We start from the raw sequence: 23,085 nt of genomic DNA on the forward strand, positions 1-23,085 counted from the left end.
CAGGGCTGTGTTCCATCTCCAGACTATAGGGAAGAATGTGTTTCCCTGCCTTTTCCAGCTTCCAGAAGCCACCCCCATTCCTTGGCACCTCTTCCTCCATCTTCAAAGCCAGCAACAGCAGACTGAGTTCTCTCACACTTCAACTTTCTTCTTTTTCTGTCTTATCTATCTCTCCCACTGGAAAAAGGTTCTCTAAGATTACACTGGGCCCACCCAAATAACCAGGATAATCTTCCTATCTCAAAGTCTGTACCCTTAATAACATCCAAAAAGTCCCTTTTGCCACGTAAAGTAACATATTCACAGGTTCTGGGGATTAGAGTACAGACATCTTTGGGAGTTATTATTCTGCCTACTACAGGGTACGATGGTAATATAACTCTTATTTTTTTATTAAACTAAATTTCTTCAATATTCTAATACCTTAAAGGCAAAAAAAAAATGAAAGAAAAGAAAAATGAAGAATGGTGAAGGAATGTAGTGGTAAAAGGAGAAAGAGAATCATAACCTATTCTGTACCCCCAACCCAAACTACAGGCCCTGGTCAAATTACTTTTAACAAATCTCAAAATGTTTTTTGTGGATAAAGGATTTTAAGGCTTGATAAATACGCTCAACATGTAGAGTGTAAGTAAGTACACAACTTTCACCAAGCAAAGTAATATACACAACATTGTCAAAATTTGTGTAGCTAAGGTATATGCCCAGGCCCGAATAGGCCTATCCCATTGTGGCTTGTGATCTCCTATGAATGTCTACTCATTTTTAACTGTCTGTACTGGGCTTCAATAAAATAGTATTGTATTCAATATATATCTTAATGTACAAATACTAAGATATATATTAAAAGTATAGTAAAAGCTTCACCCTCAACCAGCATATTGCATTGGTTAGCCTGAGAAGATAATATTATCTTTTGTTTGTGCTTTGCTACTCCTCGGATTTGTCTTTTTACCAACATGAAATATCAATCTACCTTTCTGCCTATAAGTATTTTACTTTTTAAAGATATTTTCCAATTCCACGTGCTCCATGAGCTTTCTTAAATGTCATTATCTCTATTTTGGAACCCTGAGAACCGTATTTGCAAATGTGGCTCTGGCACTTTCAAGGACCTACAATTGCCTATAAAATTAATTTTATTTGAGAAAGATGGATGTTCTGTGTTTTTTTTACAACAATGGCATATTTTGTGGACAGTTCCTCCTTTTTACTAAAACCAAGCATATCTTTACTAAGAATGGCAGAGAAATACTTTACCATAGAAGTCAGCACTTACTTTGTATTGGATCAAACCATTTTTAGTTCCTTTGCAAATCCAGGCTGTGAAAGTCACAGATCTGAGACAAGTGGTTACAACACTTGGGGTTTTATGTATTTCCCTCTTCAACAGTGCATTTCCTTCCTGAGTTTAAGAAGTTTTGTCAAAGGAATGTGTCATTGCTATTCATTGCTGTAGCACATTAGTCTCACATAAATGGTCAGTCTAAAAAGATACTAAATTGGACTGAGTCAGGTTTTTGGAGATGGGCCAACCCAACCAGATGGTATCTTAGCATGCAGGATGTCATTCCATATACAACAGGAATGAGGTACTAATAGAATATTGCTTCTAAAGTAGAACCACAAAAAGCATCCTCCCTACAGTCATATGACATTGATTGGTTTTCATAGCTACAGTGCTAGGGAATCAATAGGGCCACTAATTAAGGGAAGCAGACTTTTTTTTTCCATGCTTGACACCAAGGGAATGATATCATCTGTTGCTCCTATATTTATCCCTAAAGAGTAAGTTCCTGACTAAAATAACATTTAATAATTAATTAAATTTATTGATTAATTTAATTAATATGCCAGACAGCAATATAAATTTATCTTTTTGGAAAGGATGAGCTGTAAAGGGGTTGGGATTTATGAAGTACTCTAAAGTGTGGTCTAAGGGCCCAACACCATTGACAGCACCTTGGAGCTTCTTACACATGTAGATCACTTATGCAAAGTATATATTTGACATTGAAGATAACATAGAAATTTCAAAATGCAATACATAGATAAAGAACTTTACTAAGAAATGTTTGTCATAATAATCTGAATATATTATTTTGTATTAACAACATTTTAGATAACATGCATTTTTAAAGTGAAAAATGGAAAACATTTCTTGAATATAGGTAATTGTGAAATTAGTTCTCTTGTCTAGAATGAAAACAATAACTTTTTTTTGTTTTAATTTTAAGTTGACTCCTTGCCCAACATGGGGCTTGAACTCATGACCCTGAGATTAAGAGTTGCATGCTCTACAGACTGAGCCAGAAAGGCACTCTTCAATAACTATTTTTTAACTTACTGTACCAATTGATAAGTACAAGGGTATTTCTATAATATGTAAATACATAAGTGCCATTAAATACTGGGTTACAGTTTGTGTTATTATCTGAGACATAACACACATTGAGCTGTAACTTTTGGAGAGCATTAGGTTGAGTTAGGGATTCTTTCACTGCCCTTTCTCTGTGGAACTCTGACATCAGGCCGCATCTGTACCCAGACGTACTTCCTTCTTTGGCATTCACTGCCTCCCCTTTTTTCCTCTATTGATTTTTATTATTTCTTAGATTCAGAATCACTTTTGGTTGCTTTGATAAACCAACCTATAGACTGAATTTTATATTAAACTTTCTCCTCTTATCATTAGTGAAGTAATAAATATACACAGTGAGATATCCAATTTTTCAGTTTTGTTAAGATCCAGGTTTAGAATCAGAACAGGATATTAAACTTATCTCAGTCACAGTTCAGCATTTCTTTGCTTGCCCACGGACATGACATAATAATTGGAAATTTTTAATGCTTTCTTCAGAAACCTCTAGACTCATAACAATTGTAAGTGAAAAGTTGAACAAATAACTATGGAAGAGAATGCCAGAGTGCCTTCCTTTCACTTACATATAAAATAATATTATCAACTCAGAACCCATTGTGCCTAAGAAGGTATGAAATTTTTGCTTTGGCTTGTAGGTAGAAAACTGAAATAGTGGCTCTAACTGGTTTTACCAGGAATTATGTTCACCTATTAAGAAAAACATTTTTTCACCATCCTAGTACTGTGAATACTAAATCTATTATGAAGGAAGTCTAAATAATTAAATTTTGTTTTCCTAAAACTCATTGATAGCCATTTATATCTATTGGTATTTTTTTAGTGTACTTCTTTGAATTACTTTTAAATGAGTTAAGGAATTACATCAATTAAATAAAGAATCATATCCTTAATTTTTCACATTCTAGTTGCAGTTAATATAGTACTATTGTACATAAAATATCAAAACCATGTAACCATGTAGGTCTGTTTACTCCCCTGTCCTTTATGTTATTCATATCTATTACATTTATATATGTTAAAAACTCCACAATCCAGTGTGGAGTAAATTTTCCTTTAAACAATTATTTATATTTTAAATAATTTAGAGAGGAGAAAGAACAACCCCTTATATTTACCGACACATTTACTATTTCTGATGTTGTGCTTTATTCCTTCCTAAAGATTTAAGTTATCAAATTTGATCCTTTTTGCCTGATAGTTTTTCTGTAACTTTATCTCTTTATTCTCACATTTTACTCTAAAAAGCAAGAAAAAACAAGCCGCAGCTTCAACACTTTGCTTGGAAATTTCCTCAGTTAAGTATTCAATTTTGTTACTTACATGTTCTATTTTCCATTAACTGCAGAACACAGTTCTGTTAAGTTCTCTGCCACTATATATATTCCCCCTTTCCAGTTTCCAAAAGCATGTTCCTATTCCCTTCTGAGTTCTCTCTAGCAAGCTTATGAACATCCATGATTTTACTAACAGTCTGTTCAAGGCAATCTAGACTTTTCCTATGATGCTTCTCAAAAATTTTCCAGCTTTAATCCATTATCCAGTTCCAGGGCCACTTCCACACTTTGGGGTATTTGTTATAGCACCACCCTACTTCCAGTACCAAAATCTGCATTAGTTTTCTGTGGCTTTTGTAACCAATTACCATAAGCCTAGTGTATTGAACAATACAAATTTGTCTTACGGTTCTGGACATCAGAAGTCTGAAATTGTTCTCACTGAGCTAACATGAAGATGTTGACAAGACCGCATTCCTTTCTGGAGGCACCTGAGGAAGAATCTTTTTTCTTTTTCCTTTTTTCTTTTTCTTTTTTCCTTCTTTCCTAGTGTCTTGAAGCTGCCTGAGTTCTTTGGCTACTGGCTCCCTTCCACGTTCAAAGCCAACGGTAGCAAGTCTACTCTTTCTCTTATCCCATCACCCTGACACTGACTCTGCTGCTTCCTTTTTACACATTTTAGGACCCTTGTGGTTACATTGGCCCACAAACATAACCCAGAACACTCTCCCTTTTTCATTTAAGATGACTAGCAACCTCACTCCATCTGCCTTAATTTCCTTTTGGCATGTAATTTAATATATTGGCCAGTTCCAAGGATTAGGACATGGACATCTTCCGGAAGTTATTATTTGGCCTACCATACATAGCCACCTTAACCCTGAAACTGTCCTTGCCATGGCAGCAGCCCAAATCACATGTCATTCTTGTAGCCTTAGATGTGCTGCTAGGAGTGTGCCCTGCATATATGTTGTTCAGATCAGCTGAAGAACTAGTTAAAATTGATACATGGAATTCAGAGCTCCTCTTAGGCTCCCTCAATTTTGGGAATCTCACCTGCTATCATCCAGTGACTATGGTTGACTCAAATTCTGTCCTCAGGTTCTTCAAGCCAATAAGATTGTGAATTTTCTATTGAAGTTTTAGACCTGTGGTGTCATCAGTTGAAATGTGGTGAAGACCTGTGCTTGTCATCAGTTGAAATGTCATATGTATGGGAAATCCACTCTGTGTGATTCCATTCCACCCAGTGTTGATTTCTCTCCAATGTCTGTCTACTTTTGGACACTATCTAGTGCCTTCAGATAGGTTTTCTTTTTACTTCAGACATGAAATGTAGTTGTTATCTGTGAGAAGGTTGGTATTAGTCAAAGAGTTGGTCCAAGCTCTCTAACCATACCAGAAGCTTTGATTTTCATTTTTCAAATCACCGATGACGTTGTTTATTGTGTCCATATGTCAAATTCCAATTTTTTTTACCTTACTTCATCATCTGTATCCCTTATCATGAATAATATTAACTGTTTCCTTGTACCTGATGCATTCTCTGCTGCTATCAGATATTTTCAGAAAAACAATTTCATTGAAATTCAAGATATAATAAAAAAAAAGAACAGATCACAAGTATTCTACTTGATGAACTTTTCTCAAAGTAAATACACAATGGTAACCAGCATCTAGATTAGGACATAGAGTACTATCAGTTCTATAGAACTACCTTATGCCATCGCCCAGTCACTATAAACTTTCTCCTCTAAAGCTAATAATTATTTTGTCTTCTATCACCAGTTAGTTTTGTTTGTTTTAGAACTTTATATAAATGGAATCACACAACTCATAAGAAATAGTTGTGTATCTGGCTTCTTTCACCCAAAATTATTTTTGTATGAATCATCCACATTTGTTATGATGAGCACTGAGTGTTATATGTAAGTGATGAATCACTAAATTCTTCCCCTGAAACCAGTATTACGCTGTATGTTAACTAACCAGAATTTAAATAAAAGTTTGGAAAACAAAAGATTCATCTACATTGTTTACATATAGCAATAGTTCATTTATTTCAATGTGTGTATTATTTCCTCATATGAAAACATATATAATTTATTTATCTGTTCTACTTTTGGTGGATATTTTGGATCATATCCAGGTTAGATATATTACAAATAGACTACTCTGAACATTTTAGTGCAGGACTTTTAATGTTTATGTGTAGAAATTCCTGTTACAGTTATATCTGGGGTAGAACTATTGGAACCTGGGGTTTACATATGGTCAGATTTAGTTGTAGCTAACAGTTTACCAAAAAGTTGATAAATAAGCAGTGAATGAGAATTTCCTTTGCTCCACATCCTTGCCAATGCTTAGCTGCTTTTATGATGGAAACCAAGAAAATATTTCCAATTAAGTTTTCTTGCCCTAGTTTGATCCAGGCAATTTCTCCATAAAATGAGGACTAAATAATTTATAAAAATAACATCAATAAATCAATAATCCAGTGTCCTAAAAGAACATCAATTGATTGGCCACTGCTTCTAACTAGAATATTCAAAATAAGAGCCTCAAATGCAAAAGCAAATAATTGTGTACCAAGGTGTTATCAACATATGTCCAATCAGAGGAAGCATCTGAATATTTATGTAATTGGGCAGAGATTTAAAGCTGCTAGTACAGAACTTGACTGTAGATTCAGAGCCTTAGGGCACCTGGGTGGCTCAGTTAATTGAGCGTCCAACTCTTGATTTCAGCACAGGTCGTGCTCCCGGGTTGTGAGATTGAACCCCATATCGAGCCCCTTATCAAGCCCCTCATCATACTCCACACTATGTGCGAAGCCTACTTAAGATTCTCTCTCCCTCTGCCCCCTCCCCAATTCGTGCTATCTCTAAAACAATTTTAAAAGTAAGTCAAGCTAGGTGTTTAGGTTCAGAGCCTTGCTGGAGAGAGACTAGTTAAGGAAATTAATTTTGTTTATAATGCATCCATAAGCAAAATCATAAATACTTTGAACAAAAAAGCAACCAGTTGCTTCAGAATGTCTTTTGAGCATCTAAGAACACATCGTTATCTATACTACAGGGCATCACCAGATTTGACTGTATACTATGACCTTCACATTTTAAGGAAATTTAGAAATTGACCTAGAGAGTCACTTCAAAAAACATGGTGTTTGCTAGATTCATTATGATTTCTACTGTTTTGTTTCTTATACACAAGATTTCTGTCTCTGTACTTATAAACAAACAAGCAAACAAAACTTCTAATGGTTTTCCTATAAAATATGGTGTTTGATTTCTTATAATTATTCAACAGAATTTCTCTTGGGCCAGTGATTTCCATAAGGGAAGAAAATTGTTTGGGTTAGGGTTTATTTCAGAGGCATGCAAACCACAAGTATGTGTGTGTGTGTTTGTGTGTGCGCGCGCACGCGCGTGCCTATGTGTGCACGTGTGTGTTCTCAGGTAGTAGAGTAATTGAGGTGAAAGGAAGGTACCACTTTTATGGATTTCTTTATCCAAATCCTGAGCACTATTTCTGCAAGAATCAGTAGCTTAACTTGAAATGAAAGCTCAGACGATAGTATAAAAACAAATTATTGATGCAATATGATTTTTGGAAGAAGTAAACTGCATTAGGAGAAGTGTTTTGATATAGAAGACAACAAAAACAATTCAGTCCTAGCTTGTAATTTGTCTGAGTATTTTTTAAAACACTGGGCCATGGAATCTTTCATACCTTAAAAGGAAGTATCCTCATTTGAGCTCATCTCAACCTGTGACAGCACTTTTTAACGTAGGCCAGTGATGCTGGCTTAACATACTTTAGCATTTTCCCCTTTGCTGAGAATGTGGTGATAAAACAACAAGTTCTTAGATAAAATAGGAGTCTCAAACTTTTAAATTCTCTCACTGTACAGTAAAATTTTCTGTCTTGCTCCCTCTTTCCCTCATGTTCTCTGTTTTCTCACACACTCACAAAGAACTCTTCCAAGCACTTAAAAAAGGTGGGGGGGATGAAACTCATATTTTATTTGCTGTGCCATTGGATAAAATCTTTAAGGGAGCAAACATTTTTAACTTTTATTCAGAAGTCTCTAACTAAAATAGATTATCCAGGAAGATGAATTATATCCTGTATCTCTGAGCCACCCCAGTAAACCAAAGTATATATGTTCCAAGGACTATGCATTTATTTCTGTAAGAAGTTGGACACGTACTATCTGGTGAAAGTTGGTTAATTCTTCTAATGCAACTAGGAGTTTCTTTGCTTAAAAAATATCAAATTCTATTTCATGCATATTACCATAGGTGTTCTCATTTTACTCAGTAAAGAAAATGCAGTATGGTTGAAATTTAAAAATGGTACCACTTTATCCACATAATAGGGGCTTTGAAATATACTTTCACTAGAAAACTTTTCCACATCTGGATTTGATTTCATAGCTTCCCTTTTCTCTTGTGTAAATCATTAATTAAAGACTTACATCTAAATATTGGCTCTGCTGCACAAACAAGATAAACCACAGGTCCAAATAAATGTAGATATTTTGTTATGGTTTATGATCTAGTTTCTTTCTTAGTTTCATTAGTTAGGTCTCCTTTTAGTATTTTCCTCTCTGGTGCTCCTTATGGCACTGCTACAGTTTGCTCTTTCCTCTCATCTTACAGGGTTAATCAGCCACATCGATTCATCAAATAAAGTATGTACAATTTCTGACACTTTCTTTAGAAGATGATTTTGTTGCCATGGTGGCTTTTAGCTCGGAGATTTCTGACATCTGTTGGATCTCATTTCTTCTAGCCCTTTTCTCTTTTTTATACTAAAGTAAGTGAATTTTGCTCAAATTAACATTTAATAAATTTACAAAAATTATGATTAACTAATTAGATTAATTCTAAGTCTTTTTTCTCTTGTTGAGATTGGGTTAGCATGTGATTTTTTTTACTGTGTTAGATAAGTAACCCTTGTGAAAAGATCTGCTTAGAAAAGGAGAAACACATGGCTAGCAAACACATGTTTAGATAAAAGAGTCAGTGCAATACAAATCTTGGGAGCAGGTTTTCTTAAAATATTTTTTTTTATCCTTACTGACTTTGATGTTCTGATTATATTGTGTTTTATTAGGTGAAGTGTTATCTACTTAAATTGCTATAAAATGATTAAAATTTCTCTAAGCATTACTCTTTTTTATATAAAGAGTAAATAAAATCAAACTCAAATAGATTGCCTTATCAGAGAATTATAGAAAAGCCTCTGTTATTAAGCTTGTGTCTATAAAGTACAAACAAAGCTTTTATTTATTGTTAGCATTTTCTACTCTATAGAGTGTAGAGTTCAATTAAATGCATTTAAATAACTAGCATTCCCTACAGAATTAGCATTATTGCATTGAGTATCTATGCACACTTACTTGCAACAAACATTCTGGTCCATCATCTGAACCCCATACAGTCTTGTCTTTTTAAATTATTACTAAACCAGGATAAATAATTGATATAGGTATATCCAGCAAACTGTCTTTCAAAAATGAAGGAGAAATAAAGACTTTTATGGATAAATTGAAGCTATGTGACTTCATTACTACCCTTGTCTTATAAGAAATGCTAAAAAGAGTCACTCAAGTGAAATGAAAGGATGCTAGACAGCAACATGAGAGCATGTAAAAGTATAAAGCTCTCTGGCAAAGGTAAATATGTAGATAAAAATAGAATCCTATAACACTGTAATGGTAGTCCATAAATCACTTTAATTCAAGCATAGAATTTAAAAGATAAAAGCAGGGGCGCCTGGGTGGCGCAGTCGGTTAAGCGTCCGACTTCAGCCAGGTCACGATCTCGCGGTCCGTGAGTTCGAGCCCCGCGTCAGGCTCTGGGCTGATGGCTCGGAGCCTGTTTCCGATTCTGTGTCTCCCTCTCTCTCTGCCCCTCCCCCGTTCATGCTCTGTCTCTCTCTGTCCCAAAAATAAATAAAAAACGTTGAAAAAAAAAAATTTTAAAGATAAAAGCATAAAAAATAACTGCAACCATATTACTAGGTTAGTGGATACAAAATTTTTTTTAAAAAAACCTAATTTGTGACATTGCTGACATAAAATGAGGAGGATGCAAAGGAATAGAGTTTTTGTGTGCAACTGAAATTAAGTGTTACCAGTTTAGAATAGACTGCTATAATTGTAAGATATTTTATGTAATCCCCATGATTACCACACACACACACACACACACACACACACACACACAAATTCCTATAGAAGATACACAAAAGGAATCAAGTATGTCAGTACAAAAAAAATTAATGAAATACAAAGGAAAATAAAAGAGGAAAAGAAAGCAAAATAGCTATACAATATACAGAAAACAACAAAATGTCAATAGTAAATCCTTACCTATCAGTAATTATTTTAAATATAAATGGATTAAACTCCACAATCTAAAGATACAGAGTGGCTAAATAGATTTTAAAAACAAGATCTAACTCTGCTGTTTGTAAGACTCACTTTAGATTTAAGAACACCCATAGACTAAAAATGAAAGAATGGATAAAGATAATCCATGCAAATGGTAACCAAAAGAGAGCAAGTTGAACTTACTTTTATCAAACAAAATAGACTTTAAGTCAGAAACTGTCACAAGAGACAAAGAAGGACATTATATGATAAAAGGTTCCATTCACCAGGATGCTATAACAATTTAAATATTTATGCAACTAACACTAGAGGTCTCAAATATATGAAACAAACATTGACAAAATTGAAAGAAGAAATAGAAAGCAATACAATAATAGCAGGGGATTTCAATACCTTACTTTCAATAATGGATAGATCCTCCAGACAGAAAAGCAGTAAGGAAACAGAGAACTTGAAAAACACTGTAGACCAAAAGGACCTAACAGACATATACAGAACATGCCATTCAACAGCAACAATCACACATGGAACATTCTCCAGGATAGATCATATGTTAGGCCACAAAACAAGTCTTTTAATATTTTCTAATATTAATAATTTAACAAATTTAATATTAAAATTATATCAATGGAATGAAACTAGAAATCAACTGCAGAAGGAAAATACATAAAGAAGTGGAAATTAAAGAACACACTCTTGAACAACAAAGAGGTCAAAGAAATCACAAGGAAATTAGAAAACATCTTGAAACAAATAAAATCAAAAACATGGTATAAACAAAACATGGGTTATTGCAAAAGCAGTACTAATAAGGAATTTTATATTAATAAACATGTAATTAAAAAAAGAAGAAATATTCCCAATTAAGAACCTAATTTTATATTTCAAAGAATTAGAAAAACAAACTAAGCCTAAGTTAGAAGGAAGGAAATAATAAAGATTCAAGCAGAAATAAATGAACTAGAGAATAGAAAACAGTAGAAAAGAGTCAGCACACGAAGAGCTGGTTTTCTGAAAATATTAACAAAATTGACAGACCCTTAGCTAAACAAACTAAGAAAAAAAAGAGAAGAACAAAGATACTATTAGAAAAGAAAGCTAAAAACCAATATCCCTGATGAATATTGGTGCAAAAATACTAAAAAAAAAACTAGAAAATTGAATTTAATAGCACATTAAAAAGGTTATACATCACAACCAAGTAGAATTTATTCTTGGAATTCAAGGGAGTTACAAAATATGAAAATAAATCACTGCAATATACCAAATTAACAGTATAAAAGACAACACTATATCCACATGATCATCTCAACTGGTGCAGAAAAATATTTTACTAATTCAACACCCTGTCATGGTAATGACAAAAACACTTAAAATAGGAGTTGAAGGAAATTACCTCAATATAATAAAGTCCACATATGAAAAGCCAACAGATAACATCATCCTCAACAGTGAAAATCTGAAATATTTCCTTCAAGATCAAAAACAAGGCAAAGATGCCTACCCTGCCTTTCTTTCCACATAGTATTAGAAGGTGTAGCCTGAGCAATTAGGTAAGAAAAAGAAATAAGAGACATCCAAGTCAGAATAGAAGTAAAATTAGTTCGCAGATATGTTGCTGAAAGAAATTAAAGACATAAATAAATGGAAAAATGGAAAAACATTCCACTTTCATGCATGGATTGGAAGACTTAACATTGTTAAAATGTCCATATTACCCAAAGCAAAGGTTCAATACATTCCCTATCAAAATCCCAATGGTAATATCTTCCAGAAATAGGAAAAACTCAATGGATTCAAATGGATTTTTAAGGAACTTGAATAGCCAAAACAATCTTGAGAAAGAAAAAACAAAGCTGGAATTCCTGATTTCAAAACATTTTACAAAGCTACAGTAATCCAAACAGTATGGTACTTGCATAAAGACAGACACAGACCAATGGAACAGAAAGAAAGCTCCCAAGTAAACCTTCACATACATGATCAAAGGACCTTCAACTAGATTTCCAAGATTGCATAATGGGGAAAGGATAATACCTTCAACAAATGTATTGGGGAAACTGGATATTCCAACTGTGGGAAAAAATGAAGTTGGACTTACCTAACACCCTATAGAAAAATTAAAATTAATTAAAGACCTAAGTATAACACCTGAAACTCGCTCTCCTAGGAGAAAATATAGATGAAAAGCTTCATGATGTTGGATTTGGCAATGATTTCTTGGGTATGACAACAGCACAGGTAGTAAAAGCAAAAAAATAAGCAAACAGGACTATGTTGAACTTTACAGTTTCAATACTGTAAAAGAAACAATCAACAAGTTTTGTCAACAAGTGAAAAGGCAACCTATGGAATGGAAGAATATATTTTTCAAACTATATATCTGACAGGGCATTGATAGTCAACATTTATAAGGAATTCCTACAACTCAACAACAGCAACAACAAAAAAAGCAAATTAAATCAAATCAATGAACAAACAAACAAACCTGATATAAAAATGGGTAAAGGATTTAAATAGACATTTTCCTGCAATACACACACACACACACACACACACACACACACACACACAAATGGCCAATAAGCATATGAAAAGATGTTCAACATCACTAATATTTAGGTATTTTAGGAAATAAAAAATAAAAATAGTATTGATGGGATGTGCAGGTATGGGAACTCTTGTACACTGATGATGGCAATGTAAATGGTGTAGCTGCTATGGAAAACAGTATGGAGATTCCTCTGAAAATTAGAAATAGAACTGCCATATGATTCTACAATACTATATCTTGATATTCATCCAAAAAAACTGAAAACAGGATTTTGAAGAGATATTTGCACCTCCGTGTTTATTGCAGCATTATTTACAATAGCCAAGAGCTGGAAACAACCTACATGTCCATGGATGGATTAATAGATAAAGAAAATATGGTAGTTATATACAATGGAATATTATCCAGTCTTAAAAAAGAAGGAAATCCTGTCATATGCTACAACATGTATGAAACATAAGGACAATATACTAAATGAAATAAGCTAATCAGAAAAAGACAAATACTGCATGTTTCCAATTACATGATGTATCTTGAGTGGTCGGACTCAGAAACATAAAGTAGAATGGTGGTTGCCAGTGGTTGTTCAATAGGTATAGACTTTCAGTTTTGCAAGATGAAAAAGTTCTAGACATCTGTTGCACAACAGTATGCATATAGTTAACACTACTATGCACTTAAAAATGGTTAAGGAGGGAAATTTTATGTTTTAGTTTTTTATCATAATAAAAAAGTCAGATGTCCAAAAAGTAATTTTAGGTCTAGGAATATTAAATATAATGTCTAAAAAGGTCATGAGAAAGCATCATTTTTTGGTGGTATTAGTCCATTGATTTCAGTTGAAAAAGAAAAACTGATAAAGTAGAAAGAATAAAACATTTTCAATGACTTAAAATCTCTGGAAAGTAACCATAGTTTTGCCCTGTACAAGCTCTGAGACATTAGCCAAACTATATTATGTCTCCAAGCTGTTTTTCTTCTCTGTAATGAAAGCAAATAGGATAATGTGACTGCATAGTATATTATAAGAATTGAGTGAGATAATGTGCGTGAATTATCTAGCCTAATGTCTGTCCAGAGTAGATAATGAATTTTCTCATTCCCTTCCCTTTTCCTTCCAGTTCACTAAATATCGATTGAGTGTCCACTGATGCATGGCACTGGAAAACCATTCCAAAAAGATAGGTAAAGTATTTTTAAATTATGTGACAAATTATTTAAGAAAATATTAATTTTAATGTAAAGTATTAATAACATAACATTAATTATAAATGAAGAATATAAAACAATATTAAGTTATTGCTAGGTGCCAGACACCATAAATTCATGATTGCCTTATATCTTATCATTCTGACAACAATATGAGGAAGACACTATTATTAGTTTTATTTTACCAATAAGGAACCTGGGGTTTATAGAGATTTTAACCTATCCAAAGCTCCAACTATTATAGGCAGAGCATGACTCCATGTCTGACTCTCAAATTCAAGCTCCCAACTGCTACTGTACAGTACCGTGTATAGAGAATGAGCTCTAACGTGGAACAGCCTTGCCTAATAATTCAACCAAAAGGTAATAGTCTTTTTCTTAGCTAAGGATAAGAGAAAGGGGAGAGGAGTAAGCAAACCTCCTTCCTTCCCATAGACTTCCAAATTTCTACTTCTTTCCAGACCTCAAGTAAAATGAATTTTATGGTTTCCCCAATTTCTCTCTCAGTTTTATTCTCTTGGCAATTAAGTCTTTCTAAAATGTTTCACAAATGGGAAACAAACATGGACTTGGACAGTTGATCCTAGTTTTAATGGAGGAAGAAGAATGAGCCTTGAGAAATGAGTGAATTTTGAATAGACTGAGAATATAGGGGAAGGCTAAGAGGTAACAATTAGCAGGACATTTTGTGGCCAATAATAAGATTAGTCATTCTAGAGCAGAGGTTTTGCTTTGAAAGATTAAGCTGAAACATGTATGGAATTTTATTAGACCATTCACATATTAGATTAGACCATTCATGACCCAGATTGTTGGTTATCAAATCACCTTGAAGAAAAGTAGATATTACTAAAGACTGTGGAAACATTCCCAGTAAAAGCCTGGTAGACCCATTAAGTAACTGCTAAATCATTTGACTGGTGCAAAAGGTATAATTGACCCAGAAATGTTGACAAAAATGATTTTCCATAGGATAGGGATATAACAAAAGAGGATTTTTGCCTTCCCCAGCTGGATCAGACTCTTTCTATTGCTCATAGTTTTGTTTCAGGTAGAAGTGTAGGATAAGGCAGAGGCAGTATCTTTTTAAGCTTGTTCATTTTCTCTGAGTAAAAATGAGTCGTTGTGCTTTCAGATCTACTCTTGTGTATTGATCTCAGTCTTTACATACACACGACATAGGCATACACATGCAAACAAGAACAGACAGAAAAATAAAAACAGGGAAAATACTTGTAGGCTATTACCAGCCATTATGTAAAAGTTGTTAGTAGTTGGTTTATACCTTTCCCTAGGTCTTTGCTTGAACTTGAGTTTTATTCAAAGTCTATTGTATAAGTGTCATATTATAGTTAAGAAAAGCAGTATTCAGTTTGTTAATGCTATGAAATACAGGAGAAAGTCTGCTATTTTTTTCATCTTTCATTAGAAATATGTCATAAATACCATCCCAAAATGTTACATGAATATAGATAGAAATATAAATATTTTAAAGTAGATAGTGAAAAACAAGTCTGGATTTGTGCTTTTTAAGTATGCATGCAGTAATTATATAGAATCATTTGAATCATATATGCTATGGATATGTTCTTGGTTACCTGTAGATTTCAACAAAACTGTTCTTTTTTCTTTAAATTTAAAAGTATGCTGGGGGTACCTGAGTGGCTCAGTCGGTTGAGCACCCGACTTTGGCTTGGGTCATGATCTCATGGTTCCTGACTTCAAGCCACACGTCAGGCTGTGGGCTGACAGCTCAGAGCCTGGAGCCCACTTGGGATTCTGTGTCTCTCCCTCTCTTTGCCCCTTCCCCGCTCTGTCTATCTCTCTTCTTCAAAAATAAGTAAAAATTAAAAGAAAAAAAAGTATGCTGGAAGTAAAAAATGGTGACATTATCTATGTCACATCCTGGGTGCAGCCAGCACCCAGCCATTGCTCAGTGAGACCCTCCCCCAGAGGATCTGAGCAGGTCAAAGCCGTAGTCCCTCAGAAGCAAGGGGTCAGGAAATAAAGCCGCATCTGAGATAAAACTCAGGAGGGAGGTGCCGCCTGCCAACGTGACGACTTGGTTACAGACAGTGTACAAGCAGGGAGTGGACAGAAACCGAAGACAAAGGACAGGTGCATGATTGCTGATCAAGGAGAACAGAGTTCTGATACTAGAGACTGGGAGGCTGGGTGACACCATTTTCACCCCTCCCACGCATGCACATATACACCTACAAGCGCCACAACAGTCCACCCCAGTAAGCTAAGCAGCACCATCTAGTGGAGAATGGAGCTGTTACACTAATCCCTGCCTAACTGGGCCAACCTCGCTCTTCAGGAACACCACAAGTCTCTCTGCCTGCTTACTTTATGGACTATGAAGTGCTTCATAATTTGACTTCTAGGGGAAAACGATGTTATTTCAATTGTATTTCAGTCTGTTTGCCACTCCATCTATTCAATTTTCTTTTTTTTTTCTTTTTCATTTCTTTTCTTTTTCTTGAATACAGAAAGAGGAAAAATTTGTTTTCATTTTCAATTTTTATTAAAAAGGCAGGAAGCCATCAAAATCCTCCAGGAGAAAGCAGGCAAAAACCTCTTTAACCTTGGCTGCAGCAACTTCTTATTCTCCATGTCTCTAGAGGCAAGGGAAACAAAAGAAAAAATGAACTATTGGGACCTTATCAACATAAAAAGCTTCTGCACAGTGAAGGAAACCATCAGCAAAACTAAAAGACAACCGATGGAATGGGAGAAGATATTTGCAAATGACAGATAAAGGGTTAGTATCTAAAATCTATAAAGAACTTATCAAACTCAACACCCAAAAAACAAATAATCCAGTGAAGAAATGGGCAAAAGACATGAATAGATACTTCTCCAAAGAAGACATCCAGATGGCCAACTGACACATGACAAAATGCACAATATCATTCATCATCAGGGAAATACAAATCAAAACCACAATGAGATACCGCCTCACACCTGTCAGAATGGCTAAAGTTAACAACTTAGGCAACAACAGATGTTGGCGAGGATGCAGAAAAAGGATCTCTTTTGCATTGATGGTGGGAATGCAAGCTGGTGCAGCCACTCTGGAAAATAGTATGGAGGTTCCTCAAAAAATTAAAAACAGAACTACCCTATGACCCAGCAATTGCACTACTAGGTATTTATCTAAGGGATACAGGTATGCTGTTTCAAAGGGACACACGCACCCCAATGTTTATAGCAGTACTACCAACAATAGCCAAGTATGGAAAGAGCCCAAATGTCCATCAATGGATGACTGGATAAAGAAGATGTGGTATATATACACAATGGAGTATTATGGGCAATCAAAAAGAATGAAATCTTGTCATTTGCAACTACATGGATGGAACTAGAGGATATTATGCTAAGCGAAATTAGTCAGTCAGAGAAAGACAAATATCCTATGACTTCACTCATATGAGGACTTTAAGATACAAAACAGATGAACATAAGGGAAAGGAAGCAAAAATAATATAAAAACAGGGAGGGGGACAAAACATAAGAGACTCTTAAATATGGAGAACATACAGAGGGTTACTGGAGGGGTTGTGGGAGGGTTGATGGGATAAATGGGTAAGGGGCATTAAGGAATCTACTCCTGAAATCATTGTTGCACTATATGCACTATATGCTAACTAACTTGGATATAATTTAAAAAAATATATTAAAGAAAATGGTAAAAAAATAAAATATTTACCTTGGTTTATATTTAACCATATTTCATTTCCTATTTTCACTTATACACAGTATAATTCTTAACATTGATATATGTCATGATATTAAATATCATTAATGTCTTGTTATTTCACTGAGTATTAACCCATAATCCTCCATAACTTTAGAGTTGTCTTAAAGGTTAAATTACTTTATTTAATGTCAAGTTGGTAGTTCAATAGTCAACCATGGCCCCCGACACATAGACTACACACATACACACACACACACACATACACACCCCTCCTTAGATGCTATATTTAATTAGATTTTCTGTAATAGTGTCATAACAACATTCTGGAATATATAGAACCTTTCATTAAAGAAAAAGATGCCAATTTCCCAAGATTCTCAAAATTTCAGTAAAAGAAACAGATTTCTCATATTATTCTAATGTAAAGTGTTACCAACATTTCCATAAAATGAATTATTCATTTCTTGTAGAGCTTAGCCAATATATTTATTTGTATGTAAGATTTAGTTACATAAGAAAGACTTATTTAACCTCTATATTTAAAACATCTATATTTAAAACATCTTATTTCTCACACTATTAATAATATATAAATTTTAATGATAGTAATTTTTTTCTGTTATCTAACCATAACTTTAAAAATAGGAATTTCCTTTCCAGGGATTCTGATATATCCCATTATTTTTAAAAGAGATATAAATTTTAACATTTAAAAAATATTTTTCATATATCTATAAGATGAAAATTTGAATATAATTTAAGGGTTAACTCCTAATAAAATTAACTTTACTATGTGTTTCAAACGATTTCTCTCTTAATTCAAGAAATATTAATAGATTTGCAATCTTAATCATAAAATCACTTTGTTCAAAACAAATATATATTCTGTAACCTAGTTTCATATAAAACTTTCATCAAAAACCACTTAAATATACCTTTATTCTAAGTTGCAAACATGGATAACATAAACATAAATAATCATTCTAGCTAAATAGTAGTGTTCACACACAGGACTTTGGCTTCCAGAATGGCAAAAGAGGAAGGTTTTTTACAGATTCACACTCCTGCATATAATAACTATAAACTCTGGACAAAATAGAACAATAACAAAATTAAACTAGCAACCGGAAAGCTCTGGACTGTGAGCAAAGACGTGGAGACCCTTGCAGGAGAGCTAAAATTTGAAAGAAGTTTCCAAAATGGTTTGAATTTCACACTGTTGTAGATTTGGTCCAAGAGCAGGCAATAGTTATACAAGAAGCCAAGAAAGTCACCTGCTGTCAAGAAGTAAACAATTAATAGAAGCCAATTCCAAGATGTACCAGAAGTGAAAAATATCAGAAAAGGACATTCCACAACTACTGTAACTATATAATAAAGCAAAGGGAAATATACTCATATTGAAAACCAACTTAGAAAATCGCAACAGAAATATGGAAAATATTTCTAAAACCCCCCAAAATTTTGGAATTAAAAAATAAAATATTTTATGTAAGTGGTGAATCACTAAATTCTATTCCTGAAAACATTATTATACTATATGTTAACTAACTTGGATTTAAATTTTAAACTATAAATCAATCAATCAATCAATCAATCTTGGGGTGCCTGTGTGGCTGTCTGTTAAGTATCTGACTCTTGATTTGAGCTGAGGTCATGATCTCATGGTTGTGAGATCGAGCCCTGCCTTGGGCTTCTTACTGAGCATGGAGCCTGCTTAAGATTCTCTCTCCCTGTCCCTCAGTCCCTCCCCTGCTCCCTCTTAAATAAATGAATAAATAAATAAATATAAATAAAGTATCTTAAATTGAAAATTCAATAGATATCTATCTATAATAGGATAATGGAGATGACAGAAAAGAATCAGTGAGCATAAAAGATAGATGGTGGATATGATCCAATCTAAAGAAAAGAGGGGAAAAAAGAAAAACATAAATTTTCAAGAACCTGTGGGAAAAGATGATCAAAATAAGTAATTAATGTGTACTTACTGTCCCAGAAGAAAGGAAAGAGAAAATGAAGTAGAAAAATTATATGATGAAATCATGACTGATAATCTCTCTAGTTTGGTAAAAGATATAAATTTAGAACTCCTTAAAGCCCAGTAGACCCCAGGAAACATAAATGCAAAGAAAGTCATGCCTAGGAACAATATACTCAAACTCCTAAAAACAAAAGATAAAGAGAAAATCTTGAAAGCAACCAGAGTAAACAACATACTACATTTGGGAAACAATTCCTCTAGCTTGCTTTTTTTTTAAAAAAAAAATTATTTATTTACTTTAAGGCAGAGAGGATAAGCTGGGGAGAGGCAGAGAGATAGAATTTCAAGCAGGGTCTACACTCCAGTGCAGGGATACAGGGCTGGAACTCACACAGCGTGAGAGCATGACCTGAGCTGAAATCTAGAGCCAGACTCTTAATCAGCTGAGCCACCCAGGCACCCCGCTCTAGCTTTCTTAATTGGAAACCACAGAGGCCAGAAAGTGGGCAGTGGGAGGGAGTGGGGGGGTGGGGGGGAGGGTTATTTAAGAGATGACATTAAAAAACAAAAAAACATAATAACAAGAAAATAGTTAACTCACAATCTCTATTTTCAGTGACAACAACCTTGGAGTACAAAAGTAAACAAAAATATTAGTTAAGAGAATTTGTTGCCAGCAAACCTAGACTATAAGAAATGCCAAAGGAAGTTTTCATGCTGAAGGGAAATGTTTTTTTGAGAAGAAATGAATAGCACTGGAAATGATAAATATCTGGATAAAATAAAAGAATATTTTCCTTAATTTAAAATTATATAACCATTTGAAGCAAAAATTAATATTATAATGCAGATGTAACATGTATTGCAATTGTAACTACAAAATCCTCGTCTGACTGAGGAACATATTTTAAAAATAGCAAGATGGTAGGTCTAAATCCATATCAATGACTGTGTTAATGGATTAAAGATTATAGTCTGATCAGAAGGTGAAAAATTTCACAATAGATGTGAAAGCAATACCCAAATATACTGTTTATGGGAGATACACTTTACATATAAAAACACAGGTAGCTGAAAGTAAACAGAAGGAAAAAGATCTATCAGCATAAGAAGGTTGTAAATACTATATTAGTATCAGATAAAATAGGCTTTAAAATACTGCCTGAGGTAAAGGACATTTCATAATGATAAAAAGATCAATTCACCAGAAATACATAGCAATCATGAAAGTGTACAATAATAAGACAGCAAAGATGACATGAAGCAAATGGAGGCATAATTAAAGGGAGAAATAAAAGGTTCTACAATCTTTGTAAGAGGTTTTAACACTCTTTTTTCAGTAATCCCTAGAACTAGGAAAAAATATCAGCTAAGAGGTAGATAATCTGAACAATACTCTATGATCTTGACATCACTGAAATTTATACATTATTATATACAACTGCAGAATACACATTTCAGTCACAAAGATTCGCCACGTGACAGAAAACACAAGTGTTATTACACTTAAAAAGATTGAATGCATACAGAGTATGTGCTGTGACCACAATTAAATAACCCAGTACAAACTAGGCAAAAGATTTGAGAAGACATTCTGCAAGAGAAGATGACTGACCAATTAGCACAAGACTCTCAACATCATTAGCATTAAGGAACTGGCATTAAAATTCATGAGAAGATAACACCACACGCAAGGATGGCTAAAATTAACAAGCTGACAACACCAAGTGCTGGAGAACATGTGGAGCAAACAGAACTCTCAAACACTGCTGATATAGAGGAAAAATGAGGTAATAACTGGAAAATTGTCCTGCAGTTTCTTAAAATTTTGAAGATAGACTTATTGTACTGCCTAACCAGTTATTCCACTCTTAGGCATTGAATCCAAAATAGTGAAAACAGAGTCTTGTAAATGAATTTTTATAGCTTTTTTATTCACAATACCCCCAAACTGGAAACAATTCAAATGTCCATCAGTCAGTGAATGGATAAGCAAGGTGTGTTATAATCATACAATGGAATATTACTCAGGAATAAAAAGGAGAGACTATGAATACATTCAACAGATGGATGAACCTTTATTTTCATTTATACAATGTTTATTAAGATAACAAATTTATAAATTAAAGGACTCAGAGGCACATAGTTTAAAAGGCCAATACCATGGGAATAACAAAGTCAACACAGAAAAGAAGATACACACAGTTACAAACAATACATGATGTTTTTAAAAGCCACATCCCCCCAATTAACACGTCATATGAATCATCCTTCACAATTACCCTGATAAAAAGTTATTTCATCATATGAATCACCCTTCAAAATTACCGTGATAAAAAGGTGGAAAAATAACTCCACCTAATGAGCATAGAAAATCCTATTTATAATGAACTGTCCTGCATTTCATCAATACTGTTTAATATGGCCTCTTCTATTCTGCTATTAGAAGTATTGAAAATGTTATAGCTATTGTATTTTCAAATGCACATTATACTTAAATTTGCTCTTCACTGAGAACAATTGAGTATATATTTAATCAAATCACAATACAAATGCTTTCGTGTTGAAAACTCATTTTGTGGGGACAAGTGTACAGGGAGGAAGTATATGTACAATTATGTTGTTTCTGAAGGACTACTCAGAGATGGATGAATCTTGAAATCACGATGCTCAATGTAAGAAGTAAGGCACAAAAAAGTACACAACATATGATTCCATTAGTATAAATGTCTAAGAAATGCAAACTAATTTATACTGACAAATAAATAAGTGGTTGCCTGGGCTCAGGGCAAAGGGAATGATGGACTACACTGGGACACAAGGGAACATTGGAGAGTGATAGAAGACTTCCAGATCTTGTGGTGTGGTTTTCAGGTGTGTATGTCTGTCAAAAATGTATCAAATTATTTATTTTTTAAGTGGACACAGCTTACTACACATAGGTTACACCTCAATACAATTGATTTTTAAAAAGATATGCTTTTAACCAAAATTAGTACTCTTTAAAAGACATCATCAAGGAGGCTCCTCGGTGGCTCAGTCAGTTGGACATTTGACTTTGGCTCAGATCATGATCTCACAGCTCATGAGTTCGAGCCCCACATCAGGCTCTGTGCTGACAGCTCAGAGCCTGGAGCCTACTTCAGATTCTGTCTCCATCTCTCTCTTGCCCTTGCCTATTTCCCTCTCTCTCTCTCTCTCTCTCTCTCTCTCTCTCTCTCTCTCTCTCTTTCTCTCAAATATAAATATTTAAATTTTTTTTTCAAAGACATCAATAAAAAGACAATGTCAAAAATTTAAGTTGAATAAATAAAAATTCATTTTCATTTGATAAATTGTGATTATTGAAAACCTGGTAAGAGTTAAAGTTGATTTTAGAAATGTTAACTGGATTACTCCATTTACATTGTAGTTGCAAAATGAACAAACCTTTTTAAAAATTTTAAAGAGAAAGGAAAAGAGTTCTACTCGAGCCTGAGATAGGACTACTGCCTATGATTCACCATCTTCACAAAGAGACCGCTGTGGGGAAGGAACATTTGGTGCAGGGCTGTACACTTTTCTGCATA

The 23,085-nt window shown here is 34.0% G+C and overlaps 1 long non-coding RNA gene across 2 annotated transcripts in view; it reads left to right on the forward strand.

The window, feature by feature from the left end:
- The window catches only part of LOC109255363 (uncharacterized), a 92,024-nt gene that overhangs the window by 56,361 nt on the left and 12,578 nt on the right, over positions 1 to 23,085 (forward strand). For both annotated transcript variants that reach the window (XR_002075198.2, XR_008422436.1), the window contains exon 3: positions 13,739 to 13,802. This is a non-coding gene — a long non-coding RNA (uncharacterized LOC109255363). The remainder of the gene's footprint in view (positions 1 to 13,738; positions 13,803 to 23,085) is intronic.

This window comes from Panthera pardus, unplaced genomic scaffold (genome assembly GCF_024362965.1).
Source record: "Panthera pardus isolate Hobbes unplaced genomic scaffold, ASM2436296v1 HiC_scaffold_16, whole genome shotgun sequence".
Classification (NCBI taxonomy): Eukaryota; Metazoa; Chordata; class Mammalia; order Carnivora; family Felidae; genus Panthera; species Panthera pardus.